Source organism: Nothobranchius furzeri, chromosome 14 (assembly GCF_043380555.1).
Source record: "Nothobranchius furzeri strain GRZ-AD chromosome 14, NfurGRZ-RIMD1, whole genome shotgun sequence".
Classification (NCBI taxonomy): Eukaryota; Metazoa; Chordata; class Actinopteri; order Cyprinodontiformes; family Nothobranchiidae; genus Nothobranchius; species Nothobranchius furzeri.
The window spans coordinates 64842572-64856306 of NC_091754.1; positions in this window are offsets into that span (position 1 = coordinate 64842572).

Consider the following 13735-nt stretch of genomic DNA (forward strand, 5'->3'; position numbering starts at 1 on the left):
GTGTGTGTGTGTGCGTGCGTGCGTGCGTGCGTGTGTGTGTGTGTGTGTGCGTGCGTGTGTGTGTGTGTGTGTGTGTGTGTGTGTGCGTGCACGTGTGTGTGTGTGTGTGTGTGTCCATCAATGCGTGAGTGACTTTCTTGGTGCCTGAAGATGTTTGGATGGGAAGCACAGGGCTCAATGGCCAGGCCTCAATATTTTCCTGTTCCATTTAACCAGCCCAGCAGCCTGCAGCACTCTTCCGCTCTTATCTGAGCAGAAAAGAGAGAGACAGGTTTTTACCGAGTGAGACAACAAGACAGAGAGAGGGTGGACAGCTATTAGGAAGAACGTTAACATGAGGAACAATTGAATCAAGAAGGAGCTCCATCTTCTGTCTTCTCACACAGCATATCATTTAAATATATTCACTGGGACGGATTGATCACTTCTGTGGTTGTGCTCTGTGATCTGGCTCACAACCATCAGTGAAACAAGACCATGACGACATATCATTCAGTCACCAACGTCTTTAATAATGTATAAAAAACAAAAGAAAAACGTGTTGGCAGCATTACCAACTTTTCATGTTCAAGGCAGCCATGTTGGATTTCACAGTCAAGGCTATCAGGAATCTCTGAGTTGGATTCCAGCTTTGAGAACCGTTCCAACCTTTCCAAATTGTCCAGCTTCCATAAAGATAAATGTGCCATATGTGCTCCTTCACCCTTGTTGCTTCTAGGGGCTGCATGACTTAAATTTTTTTTAAAGTCGACAGTCAAGTAATGAAAATTGAGTCGACTTAGACCAGTCGTTGATGACGTCATACACCTGAAGCGGCGCGCGGGGTGGGGTGGGGGTGGGGTGGGGGGTTCGATGGAGTTTTTGACAATTAAAATTGCGCCCACATTTTCAAAGTTAAACACATCTCTTTTAACAACGGTAGTTTCTGCATCTATACTGCCTCGCTTCAGTCCCCCCCCCCCCCCCGCTTCAGCCCTCTCCCCCCTCCCCCTGCGCAGCGGCCGCAAACTCACTGATGCGCCTGCAGCCTCTCAGAGTTCCTGCTGCTCTAAACATTAAAATAATTATTTCATTTCCTGTTCCTCACTTCTGATTACCTTCAATGGTGTCTGCTTGTTGCAACCAGCAGGTACAAAAACTAACTTGTTTTTATTTGACTATTTTTCTGTCCTGCCTGTTTATCATCTTCCTGCATCTCCTCTCAGTCCTAAAGAGAAACTGCTACCTGGGTTCATATATACTCACCTCATGAGTTACCTTTGAACTGCAGTTCTAAAAGATCTACCGACCGCTAAAACAGCGGAGCGCTCGCCGGCCACATCAGTGAGGTGCGTCACCGAGGACAAAACAGGTGATGCGCCCCGCTCCACAGCAGCGAAACGCATCACGCACAAATAAAAGAATAAAAGACAGAAAACATAAAAGGAAATGAGCCGACATGAACGATCGCGTGTTAAATTAGTTTTTGAGGTGGCGACACCTGATTTGATAATGTTACTGTGGCCGTGCTCAGGACGCAGATGTCTGGAGCGCGTCAACAATCAGAGCTTTGCATGTGCAAGCTGGTTAAGGTTAGGATGGGGGTGAGGGGAAGGTTAAATTGCAAGAGGGTAAAGGTCACAATTTGGTTAAATGTCCGTTTTACGGCAGGTGTCGGTACCGACGCTCTGGCACAGCGCGGTACCGACGCTCTGGCACAGCGCGTTGCCCCCCCCCCCCCCCCCCCCCCCCCGAGCGCAGGAGCTCGTCACCTGCTGACAGCAGGCTGCTGTCTTTTCCGAGGACTGCATCTTGCCGGTCATTATCACGTGACAGCGACTAGTCGATGACAGGCATAACAAGTCACTAAAGAGCGGTGAAGTCGACTAGTGACTAGTTCATACAACCCCTGGTTGCTTTAAAGGTTTCTGCTGTTCTTCTCTCATACCTTACACACCAATTGAACCCTTTAGGTTTTTAGACTTGAATGTCAAAAATAGTAATATAGAAAAACGACTGTGAGTTACTCTCTCTGCATCAGAATTCTAATGAAATAACTTTTGTTCAGAAGGGTTAGGGTTACTACGTTTACTTCTGTGTGAAGAACACTGTCCCAACATGGAGAGTGAGAGGTTTCTGGAATATTAAGCACTGGCTGACCCCTGAACTCAAATCCCTTAAGGATGATAAAAAGAAAGTTTTTATCTCTGTTGACAAATTGGAGCAGAGACAAGTCAAGCAGGAGCTCACACACAAGATCAGACGGGCTAAAGACAGCTACAGGAAGAAGTTGGAGGAACAACTGCGGCAGAGCAATACTCGGGGTGCATGGAGAGGTATTAGAAACATCCCTGGACACAGCGGGAGGAGGGGTGCCAGTGAGACGGTCGAGAGGGATCAGAACTTGACCAATGAGCTTAATCTGTTCTTCAACAGGTTTGATTCCAACCACCCCACACAACAAGCACCACCATCACATTCCCTCACATGTCTCTGGACCTTCTCCCCCACCAGAAACAATCTGACAGTCTGCATCACTGATTACATTAACTTCTGTTTGGACGCAGTTGTCATTAAAAAACTGTTTGTTGCTTCCCCAACAATAAACCAAAGACATCAAAACCACAGACAAGGGTGGCTATCTCAAATGGAAAGCATAGACACGGGTACAGAGAGAGCTGAAATCTAAGATTGCAGAGGGAAGATATTCTTATAGGACGAATCCGGAGAGCAAACTCCAAGAAAACAACTCCAGGGAGGGATGGAATGGAATGAGGATCATTAGTGGCCTGAAACAAAAAAGAAGTGTTGAAATGGAGGGAGACGTGGACTTTTCAAACATCATCCTATGCTTATCTCTGCTGCCCCCACAGCTTGTCTCTAAGCATCAGAAAGGAGCTGTCTAAACTCCATCCAAGTAAAGCTGCGGGGCCCAAGGACATCAACTCCAGGGTCCTCAAGTGCTGTGCTCCCCAGCTGTGTAGAGCTTTACATTACATCTTCAACATGAGCCTGGAACTGCAGAAGGTCCCACTCTGGGAGACATCCTGTCCCCAAACACGTCCACCCATCAAACCCTATCAAACAGGTCGGTGGCTCTGGCTTTGCACATCATGAAGGCACTGGAGAGACTCATCATGAAGCATCTGAGTTCATTGGTGGAGTCTTGGCTAGATCCCCTACAGTTTGCTTAGCAGCCACATCGGTGTGGAGAATGCCCTCATTCACCTGCTGGACCAGGCTAATTCTCATTTGGACACACTGGGAACACTGTGAGGATTTTTTTATTTCTCCAGTGCTTTCCACACAATCAGACCATCACTGCTGGGGAATAAACGTGCAGAAATGCAGGTGGATGACCCATTGGTTGCATGGATCATGGACTACTTGACCAACAGACCACAGCATGTCTGGCTGAAGGCCTGCCGCTCATTTCTGAGCAGCACAGGGGCACCGCAGGGAGGGACCTGTCCTATCTGACCTCAGGTACAGGACTCAGTCATGCCATCTGCAAACACTCTTTGGTGACTGTCATTGTGTCCTTTATCAGAGACGGTCAAGAGGATGAAGACAGGAGTGTGGTGAGCTGAACCGTCTACAAGCCACAAGGTCGTCCAGAAGACAGGACTTTCTAACTTTAATAAAAGAATCTTAAGTTGTCTAATACAATCATTTCATCAATTTGCAGGTTAATTACATTCTTATTTTATTTTTTCTAATGAATTCTTTGTCTAAAGTGATTTTAAGACTTAAATACTTGACAGTAATGAATGAATCAACATAACTGTTTATTCTTAAAATGCATTATTTCAGATCTTAAATACACCAAATGAGGCTACATGTGTAATTATTTGTTATTAGATTCATTAATACAGTATATTAACAAATGAATGTTATATCATATTTACTTCACATATTAAGTGAAATAAACCTTTTTCAGTTTCTTGGATAAAGGTGTGACATCTGAGGACTCATGTTACTGTCCCTTACACTCTCCGTCTTCTGATTGGTCCAAAACTCCCCAAAAACAAACCCTTAAAAGAGGATATATTTCTTCTATTTGTCAGTTCCAGCTTTTGCTCAATTAACATCTTTTGGGGGATCAAGCCAGATCTTTCAATGGAATACTTTTAGCTGCAAGAACCATCCGTTTTCAGAACCAAGCAACTTTATTTGCTTAACCTGCAAAACTGCATCAGATGCAAAACAACTGCCAGCTTCCACCAGACCTCAGGGGAGTATCTCTTGACCAGCTGATTCATGTTTCAAAGGCAGCTACGACCTCTGAGGACCAGAAGTCAAACTCCAGTCGAGCCAACTTCGCCAGACAGTAGGATCACTGAGAACCCCCCGTCACAAGGGTACAGTAGCTCTGCTCGCTGGCGTTGGATGGTTAAGAAAAATGTTATAAACCCAGACATCACATTCTTTGTAATATACTTAGACTATAAAAATGTATTTATTACTATATTTCTGCGAGTAATTATCACACAGGATGAATGAGTATAAATGAGTAAGCTAATAGCATTGCTGCAATAATCAAACTTTAATGAAAGGTGATCTTAGATGTTATAAAAAAACTATATTTTTGTCCCTGTGTCAAATTACTGATGAGTGTTGTTTCCCCGACATGCCAAAATTGCCTATTTTCATCGTCAATCGAAAATTAAAGGTTTAATATTATTGATCATCCATATTTTTATGGAATATTACATTTTATTGAATACCTTTATATTCTTTTGACAATTTATTAAAATTAACCCCTTACAACACATTACAGCTCTCTATCGGAGCTTCAAACCGATAGACCTCTGTGATTGGTCCACAATGGTGGGCCAATCAAGGGGCTTTATTGGTTTGGTGCGACGGAGTGGAACAAGATGGCGACAGCTCATCTGAAATGTTTTTTACATCTATTTTGGACTATTTGGACTTGGGCTTCATTAGAATCAGGAGCAGACAGATGTATTTAAGTTCTTTGTTTAGAAAAAGGATGTATTTTTGCCTTCGTCAAGAGTGGACTGCTACTGCTGGACTAGACAGGAAATCACACACAGTTTCAGTGTATAACTCCCGGTACTTTTCAAAACACTGCAGCAATGCGATTTCACGTGTGACCCAACGGCTTATTTACAGCATCGTTCTAGAAGTGCAGCGGTGGGTTTTCATGGCTCTCTTCCTGGCAGTGGAGAGGAGCAACATCATACATGACACCAAAGAGGATATCAAACGTGATTTTGTTCTTTGGTAACTGGCGGATTGCATAAACAAGTCGTGACCTGAAATCTCGAAGGATCCTGTAATCTTGCAAGTCCAGCGAAGAGCACAGCGAGGAAGCCGTGCCACTGCCAAATGGTAGACGGCCTGTATTTGATAAAGCACCTTCTAGATTCCTGGGTCCCCCAAGATGCTTTACAACACAATCAGTCATACACGCAAAGCAAAGACTCTCCCAGTGTGATTTGAAGTTTGTGATTAAACCATTCCACTGCCGTTGCACACCCATGGTGCTTCCAGTGTGAAACCGGGGTAACTCTTCGTACCCATGTGATTCCTTCTGAATCTTGTTTGTCACATCCCACATTCCATGCTGCCTTCCAAGTCCAGATATTTGTTACAGTTAGCTGTTCCGTTTCTAATTACTGTCTTAATGTCTTCTACCTAACCTTCTTGTTGCATTGATCATGTTCATGACAGAAGAGACCCAGAGCCACTCGGAGCTAATAAATAAATACATCTATAATAATGTAACGATTCTGAGTCTCTCAACTTACTCCGTTAGGGGTCTTTTATGTTGACCCCTGTCAGCCAACCCACGCCTTACACTTTCTCCACTTGTCCCCAGAACAGTTCATACCAGAGCAGACTTAGCACAACAAAACCGACACTGACAGAGCCGGAAACAACCTTTTCCTCTCCCTGAACTCCCCTTCAACAGAAGACTAATGCATAACATTACTCTCATACCATTACCTCTTCAAAACATTACAATAATAATAACTCATCAAATGAATCTCACAAAACACAAAGTTCCGAGATTTTTATGATTTTTGCGTTTTTTTGCACTATTAACATTGTTGAGAGCTTTAATGTTAGATTGTTACTGATTGTTCCATTTAAGTGTTTCAGTTCTACTTCTGACAGAACCATCGATACTTCGTGTAGATTCTCATTCGTCCTGGACATTACCATCATGAGTTTTAAATGAAAATGACTGAACTTTCCTACTTATCTTGGAGATGTTTCCACTTGTCCAAGAGGCTCCTAAAGCTCTAAACCTTGGGCTGTGAATTAGGAGGCTTCGAAGTTTGAACACTATAAATCCTTTTTTTCTCTTAGAAAAGGTAAAAACATTTTTTGTCTAAACTAACACAGGCCATTTAAGGTGATTTTATTTGTCTTTCGTGTAGTCTGTAGCACTATTAATAAAAAATGTATGGCCAATCCAAGTGATTGGTATCAGTGATCTGCACAGGTGTTGTGATTGCCAGCCAAAAACGAGATGGTAGCATCATGGTTAGGAACCTTCACATGATAAGTTAGTGTCTAACCACTGCAGTGTGAGTTGTGTCATGGCTAATGATATGAATCTGTCCTTTATAGTCTAGGTGGAGACCCGCTGGCCGGAAACATGTGGTTGTACACGTTCCATGTTGGTTCAGGAATGTTGTATTTTGGGATGTAAAATGTTGACTGAGCTACAGATTATTGCTTGTGTTCAGAAATTAGGTTTAATTAGTATTGTCCACTGGCTGGTGACATTTATTTGTTTCGTCAAACAAAAGGAACATTGTGAAAATGTTTTTTTTCATGTGTATTTTTATTTTTCTGTTTATTTTTTCATAATGTATTTTCCTTTACTCAGATTTAATTCCACTGTACATCAGATGGTCTGGCAGTAGCATTGGAGCTTCTGATGTGTCTGGGTAGAAATCTGTTTGCTGGAAACTTACGGTTAAATGGTAAAAGGCCTGTATTTGATATAGCACCTTCTAGAGTCCTGGGACCCCCAAGGCACTTACAACACAAGCAGTGATTCACCCATTCACACACACATTTACACCCTGGTGGTGATGAGCTACATTGTAGCCACAGCTGCCCTGAGGCTTACTTAAAGAGGCGAGGCTGCCGAGCACTGGCGCCATTGGTACCTCTGACCACCACCTGCAGGCAAGGTGGGTTAAGCCTCTTCCCCAAGGACACAACAACAGTGACAGAGTGAGTGGGGCTTGAACCTGCAACCTTCTGGTTACGGGGTGAACTCAACTTCTGTGCCACCATCGTCACTGATTGTATATGTTTCTGTTACACTCCTTCCTGGCTAAGAGACCCAGGGCGGAGGAACACAAACAAGAGCAGACTATCAGAAACAACAAAGAGGAGGGTTTAGGCCACTTTATAGCTTAATAGTTCATTAAACAGAATTTACAAGAGAGGTTGATAACACGATTTCTAAGAAATACATTTAAAGGAGGTAGGTATAAAAACATAACATACTTATAGAGCCGGTGAGTAAGTTAACCAGGGGCGAGCTCTCAGAGTGCTCACTACAATCAAAGGTAAATCAGTAAGCTGCACTAAGAGCCAGCCTTAATCAGAATCAACAGTTAAGTTGTCCCGGTTTACCACAAAGAACTCTAAAGCATCCTGGTCTCCAAAAAACCTCATCAAGTCTCTTACAACAAGCCACCCAACAGCCTCAGAGACACCCAGACCAAATCTGAGCCCTCTCTCAACAGGTGACAAAGGTCTGGTTCGATAGGCTGGCCCATCACGGCCTGATAGGTTCCAGCTTGTGCTCTTGCAGGAAGCTTCTCGGTAGAGGCTGCTCTCCATGGTGCTGATCCTTCAGCAGCAGGAAAATCGTCTGGGGATGGCTCCGTGGGCTGCTGGCCTATTCATGCAGGGACTGCAACTCACCGGGCTCGTAAGAGTTTCATATTATTTCAGATTAAACAACGTCTGCGTTCTTTTCTTCAGTCCAAAGACCATCATTTCTGCAACAGCAGAGTCGCAAACAGGGAAGGTCACAGAAGGAATAACAAAAAACACAGACACTGCAGAGATCTGGGGACTGGCCAAAGCAATAAAGTGGAGGTCTGTATATTATGCTCAGCATTCTAGCTTAGCGATTTCTACTCATGTTTGAGAGCCAATATAATTACAAAGAATGTAAGGCCCACAGATATCTGCAGCAGGTGAGCAATGTGTTTAATTTCACAGACCTCGTAGACTTGCTGAGCTCATTTTTGGACTCTCAATTCACTCACAGCTCTTCCTATGGTGGCACGTTGATTTGGCTGATATGGTTGAAAGCTGTGTATTGCAAAAGACTTTTCACCAAGTAACTCTCATATGTATCCAGTCTTTCTATCGGAGTCTGTTTCCTCTTTGGAACAGCTAGATAGGCTAAAAGAATAACTGAGAAAAAATATAGCTCATCTATCCCAAAAAACATTGAAGAGAAACTTTGACACTATGGGGACCAGAACACATCTTGTAAGGCGAAAGTTTATCAAGTTTCTCAAAGTTGTGACAGATCCGAGTAGGCACGCTCTTTTATAGTAGACTGGAGTTACGCATGAGATCAGGTGGAATAGTAGTCCTCAATCCCACCAGATAAAGAGGCCTAAGCAAGCAAGATAAACTGCATCCTCGTTTGAGCAGCCTCAGTGTGGATCTTATACTGACAGGAAAAATGATGACCAAAATGATATTACACCAGCTGGCTCTAAGGCCAATTGAAAACACTCAATGCCTGGAGATATATACGTGAAACCAAGTGGCACAGCAGAAAAACAGTGGCTCAGCTGATCGATTAAAATGACCTTGTAAAACTCATTCCTACCAAAGAGGGTCTCCATGTTTTTCTGGGGATTCGTGTAAAATGATGATGATCTCCAGAAAGAAGCTCTAACATGAAGTGGTTATGGTACCTAAATAAGTTAAAGAAACTATAAACTTCTGATTAAACATTCAAAGATCAGATTGATATTTCATTTTTATATGGAATTATCACATCTTATTGATCATTCAACACATATGTAGCCAATCCATAATGCCACAATGCTTCACTTCATGTCAGTAAGAGCAGTAACAACAACCCTGCTAACTGCATGTTATAATGCTGGTAAACAGCAGGTTAGGTGGTCTTTGTCCCATTTCTGCTTTTATGAGCCTCCATCCTCAAACTTGTCCAGGGATTTGGAAGGTGATGGTTTATTGTTTTGCAGTCAAAGACTTTCCATTCTACATCTCTCAAGATGATGCCCTGCATGAGGAGGTGCTTTGTTAAACTGCTGCTATTCCTGATTTTCATGGCACAAATCTTCTCACTGGTGTTGTAGTTTGTAGTTAGCTGCCGCTTACTTTAGCAAAATGCTCCCAAACGTTTGAGTTTTTTAGCATTTATGATCCCAAATCATGAGTGGAGGAGACGTGTCTCCTTTCAACAACACTTATCTGCAGTTCGGAAGTTTTGTTGAAAGGAGATGTGTCTCCTCCACTCATAACGTGACGCTGGATCAGTCATGTGACCCGTGGTGTCACATTGAGACAGTTTTAATACTTTTTTGGTTTTCACTCAGTCCCAACGAGGTCCAGAATTCGGGCACCCAAGACTAGGCATTAGTGAACCTTTCTTATGGTCTGCTGAGATTTTCTGTGTCCCTCCTCTGCTGGAAGTCGGTGTGATGTTTACTGTTTTGTGTCACTGCTGTAGCGTGGGAGCTGAATACATCACGTGTTCGGAGAACTTTGACCCGAGGCTGTGATGCGTTCTCAGTTATTGGTTCTGCCACTCTTTATTTATGCTGCATTATTTACTAAAAATTATTGTGGTTGATAAATGAAACTTTACAGGACAAATACAGCACAGAGAATTGACATACAGCACACATTTTAAGACCCAGTTGTTAAAATGCAAGACTTATTAGGAGTTTTTAAGATAGTATTTCCAAATTCCTAAATTAAATGCATTTAAGACTTTAAGACCCTGCAAGATCCCGTCTGTCTATTTTTTTATTTTAGTCTTTCAAATGCAAAAACCAGTCAATAACTATTTCTGTCTGCCTGCTGACTTAAGTTTTATTACATTTTTAAACAAATTAAATTGGAAGTTACTCAGTACTCAAGCAGTCTTTTTACCAAATATTTTTTACCCCTACTTGAGTATTTGTTTGGACAGCAATGGTTTAGTTTCACTTATTCATTGAGTACAATTTTTGGGTACTCTACCCACCTCTGCTTGGGAGAAACAACAGTTGTAGTCAACTAAAAGGAGCTACCTGGCCTGGCAAGTGCTGCAGAACATTTGATTATCTAGTCACTTCTCAAATGTTGTGAATACATTCTCTAACTTGTTTTCCCAAAGATAAAGAAAATGTTAAAGACTTTTGATCATAAAGTTCAACAATCAGCCTCAAATTAATTTGTAAAAGCAAAGCAAATTTATGAACTTGTGTTTTGAGATTTGTTGCTTTCCCCAGTTTGTTTGTTGACTCCATTCGTGTAAATTCCAACTTCCAGTAGGGCTGGGCGGATCAATCTAAAATATCAATAGACGTTGGTATCGAGTATTTATTAGATACCTGGGTGATGACATCTATTCAGTTTCTTCTAGCCTGGCAAGCCATGACGTACTCACAGCTACAGATGTCGGTCAACGAGGCAGTCCAACAAACTCCATCAAAGAAGATGCAAAACACATCCTTTTCCTAAATAAACGTTAGTACTTCTACCTGATCTTGACTCAAACAAAAGTCAAAGTCATAATAGTCCAAACTTGATGCCAAAGCCGTTTCAAACGAGCGGCTGACCGCCGACTAGTCACGTTTCTTTTTTTTTCCAATAACATCCCGCCTACTCAGTGTTGCAATTGGCCCATGAAATCTATAGAGCGCTATGATTGGACCACTACAGACCGGCAGCCATCTTGATTGGTAGTTTACCTGGCCAATAACTGCGATTGGACCATTTCGAGCAGCAGCCATGTTTGTTTGCAGGGACATCCTGCCTACCTCGCTAAAATAGCGCTGTGATTGGCTCAACAAACCATTAAAGCACTGTGATTGGAACGCCACGGATGTCAGTAAATGGGGCAGTCCGCCATTACATTAAAAAATAAGAAGTAAAACGGTGAGCCAGCACGAGACAAGCACAGAACAGCAGAGAGCGCTGTTGTGGCTGCGTGATGGCAGACCGAAAAAGGAGCGCCGTTTGGAATTTTTTTACACAGCTTTATACATTTAAAACAGAAAAAGATCTTGAGTTTGTTGACCATTTTTAAACCCTTTTGAGTTTCCTAATGAAAAAATTATATGCCTGAAAATGTTATCTGTATTTTATTATTATGTATTTATTATTATGATTTATTAAAGGAAAACTTACAAAATAATTAAGTAATCAATAAAACTTGAGTTTTCAGACCAGATTCTCATGTTGATGATGTATTCTCTTAATAAATCCCACAAAACTAGATGGTACTAGACTAGTAGTAAAAAGTATTGGTACTAGTATTGGTATCGGCAATACTGGCCCATATATTGACTTGGTATCGGATCGATACCAAATTTTGCAGTATCGTACAGTACTACTTAAAACCCGTTAAGCCCTAGGGTCCCCCAGGTGGGGCACCCTGTGACGTTAGTTCCTTAACAGGGCCAAAAAAAAAAAAACTCACACTACAGAAGAAATAGTAATACAGCAATTCCCATCAAATTAATCAGCAAATCAGGCACTGCAAGGCTATCTAAACTATTTTTTACCATTAAATACCATTTTTACCTTTTTTTGAGAATCATGCTTCAAAATAGGCCTAGGGCCTTAACAGTTTCTCAGTGGCAGACCAGCATCTTTGTAAACATACAGACGAAAAAATGGTTCCTTTCTGCAGTTATGTTTGTGAACATTTTAGATCTGGAGTGTGTTTATATCGTTTGGATATTTTAGGATTTTTTAAATTGATAAATCGAACTGTTTGACCATCAAACTAAACATAACTTCTTAAATCTTTGTCTACTTTTGGCACATCGATGCACTCTGTAGCCACTTATTTATTTATGATGTCAATCATTGACTGTGTAACCAGATTTATGGATGCAATAACATGCCTCTAGTTCTGGAGTACCTGGAGACACATAATGGAAGTCATTACTCTCTGGCCTACTGCTCTGTTCTAAAAGTACATTAGTATGCTCTTAAAGCAGCAAACTACCTGCTGTTTAGTATTTTCTTCCCCCTCCCCTCTTGATATCACCTCTGATGTTGTTGCTGCTCTCTTCATCCCCACCCCTGCCCTCCCCTTCTGCTGTTTTTGCTCTTCGTGCTTGAAGTTGGTGAATTAGCTCCTTCAGTCAACAGGGATCTGCCTGTAATGAAGCCTTTGTGTTTGTACTTTGAGCCGGCACACATTCCAAATTGAATTGGATGTTCTCTCTTCGCTCCGTTCCTCTTACCTTCCTTCTCCCAACACGGTTCTGGTTTTCTTTATTATCTCCTTCCTTCCTCATCCAGGTACTCCACATTGTGGACTTTGGAAGGGGGCATGCTTTGTGAACACATACTAATGCCTTTGCTGAATATTACCAGTTGCAAAACGTACCAACACAGTCAATTAGAAAAAACAGGCACTGATGTTTTACATTCTAGCATCACACGTATCCCAACTGTCTAGGAAAACGTTGCTCTGCTCTGTGAACTTGTTCCTGTTTCCATGACTTTTTCTCCTTTTTTACACTTCTGCTGTTACCTTTTCTGTCACAAATTTTAGTTCCATATAGAACAACCGCAGAACAGGCTGCTGGGTTGTGGCTAAATTGTCATTTTTATGTCTTAACATTTTTCACAGTCACTGTTTTCGTTTTATGGTTGATACAGAAATATATATATATATATATATATATATATATATATATATATATATATATATAATCTCTCTCTCTCTCACGGCTGTAGAACTTCTCTTTCTGAGTGAGCACTCACAAGATGCCATAAAAATCCATTTTACCCAAGCTTATTTACTCTTCCGAACTGGAAGGGACAGGTCCGGTTAACATGTAATTTGAAATATGAAACAGAGGAGACACAACCACAGTGAGACCCTTATGCTGCAGCCATGCACTAAGGGTTCTCAGTAGCTTGTAATTTGGCATGAGAACTTTTTGCTTGAGGGTACATTTTTTACTCCAGGACTTTGGGCTATGTGTTTTAATTCAGTCATCAGGGTTTGAAAGACATATGTATAGACTGTGTTACTATTGTAATGGCCCTAATTAACCACTGTTGGTTTCCATGGTCACCCTAATGAGTCACTGGTAGTGGCTTTAGCGTGGCTTTTGTTGCTGTTCCTCCTTGTAGAGTTTACACATCAAAAATGGACATTTCCCCCAGAATTTCCCTGCTCACACTCCCTTATGGAAACTATCAATCAATCAATCAATCAATCAATCAATCAATGAAAGCTTTATTTATAAACTATCCACCAAGATCTCAGCTCATCAAAACCTCTTTGGGTTGCAGGTCTTGTTTTAAATTTTTTTATAGATTTTCTCAAAACCAATAGTTTCCCCTAAAGTAACTCAAATAACTCACTAGTTTTCCATCCCATTTTCCAGACCTACTGTACACCAGCGGTACTCAATAGGTCCGGCCCAACACACGTTTGGGACGTCCATGGGAATGCTATCCGCCGACAGGCAGAGTTATGCCTGAAAGAGTTAATTGAACTATCGTTCATAAACATGTTCGTTTTTTTGTG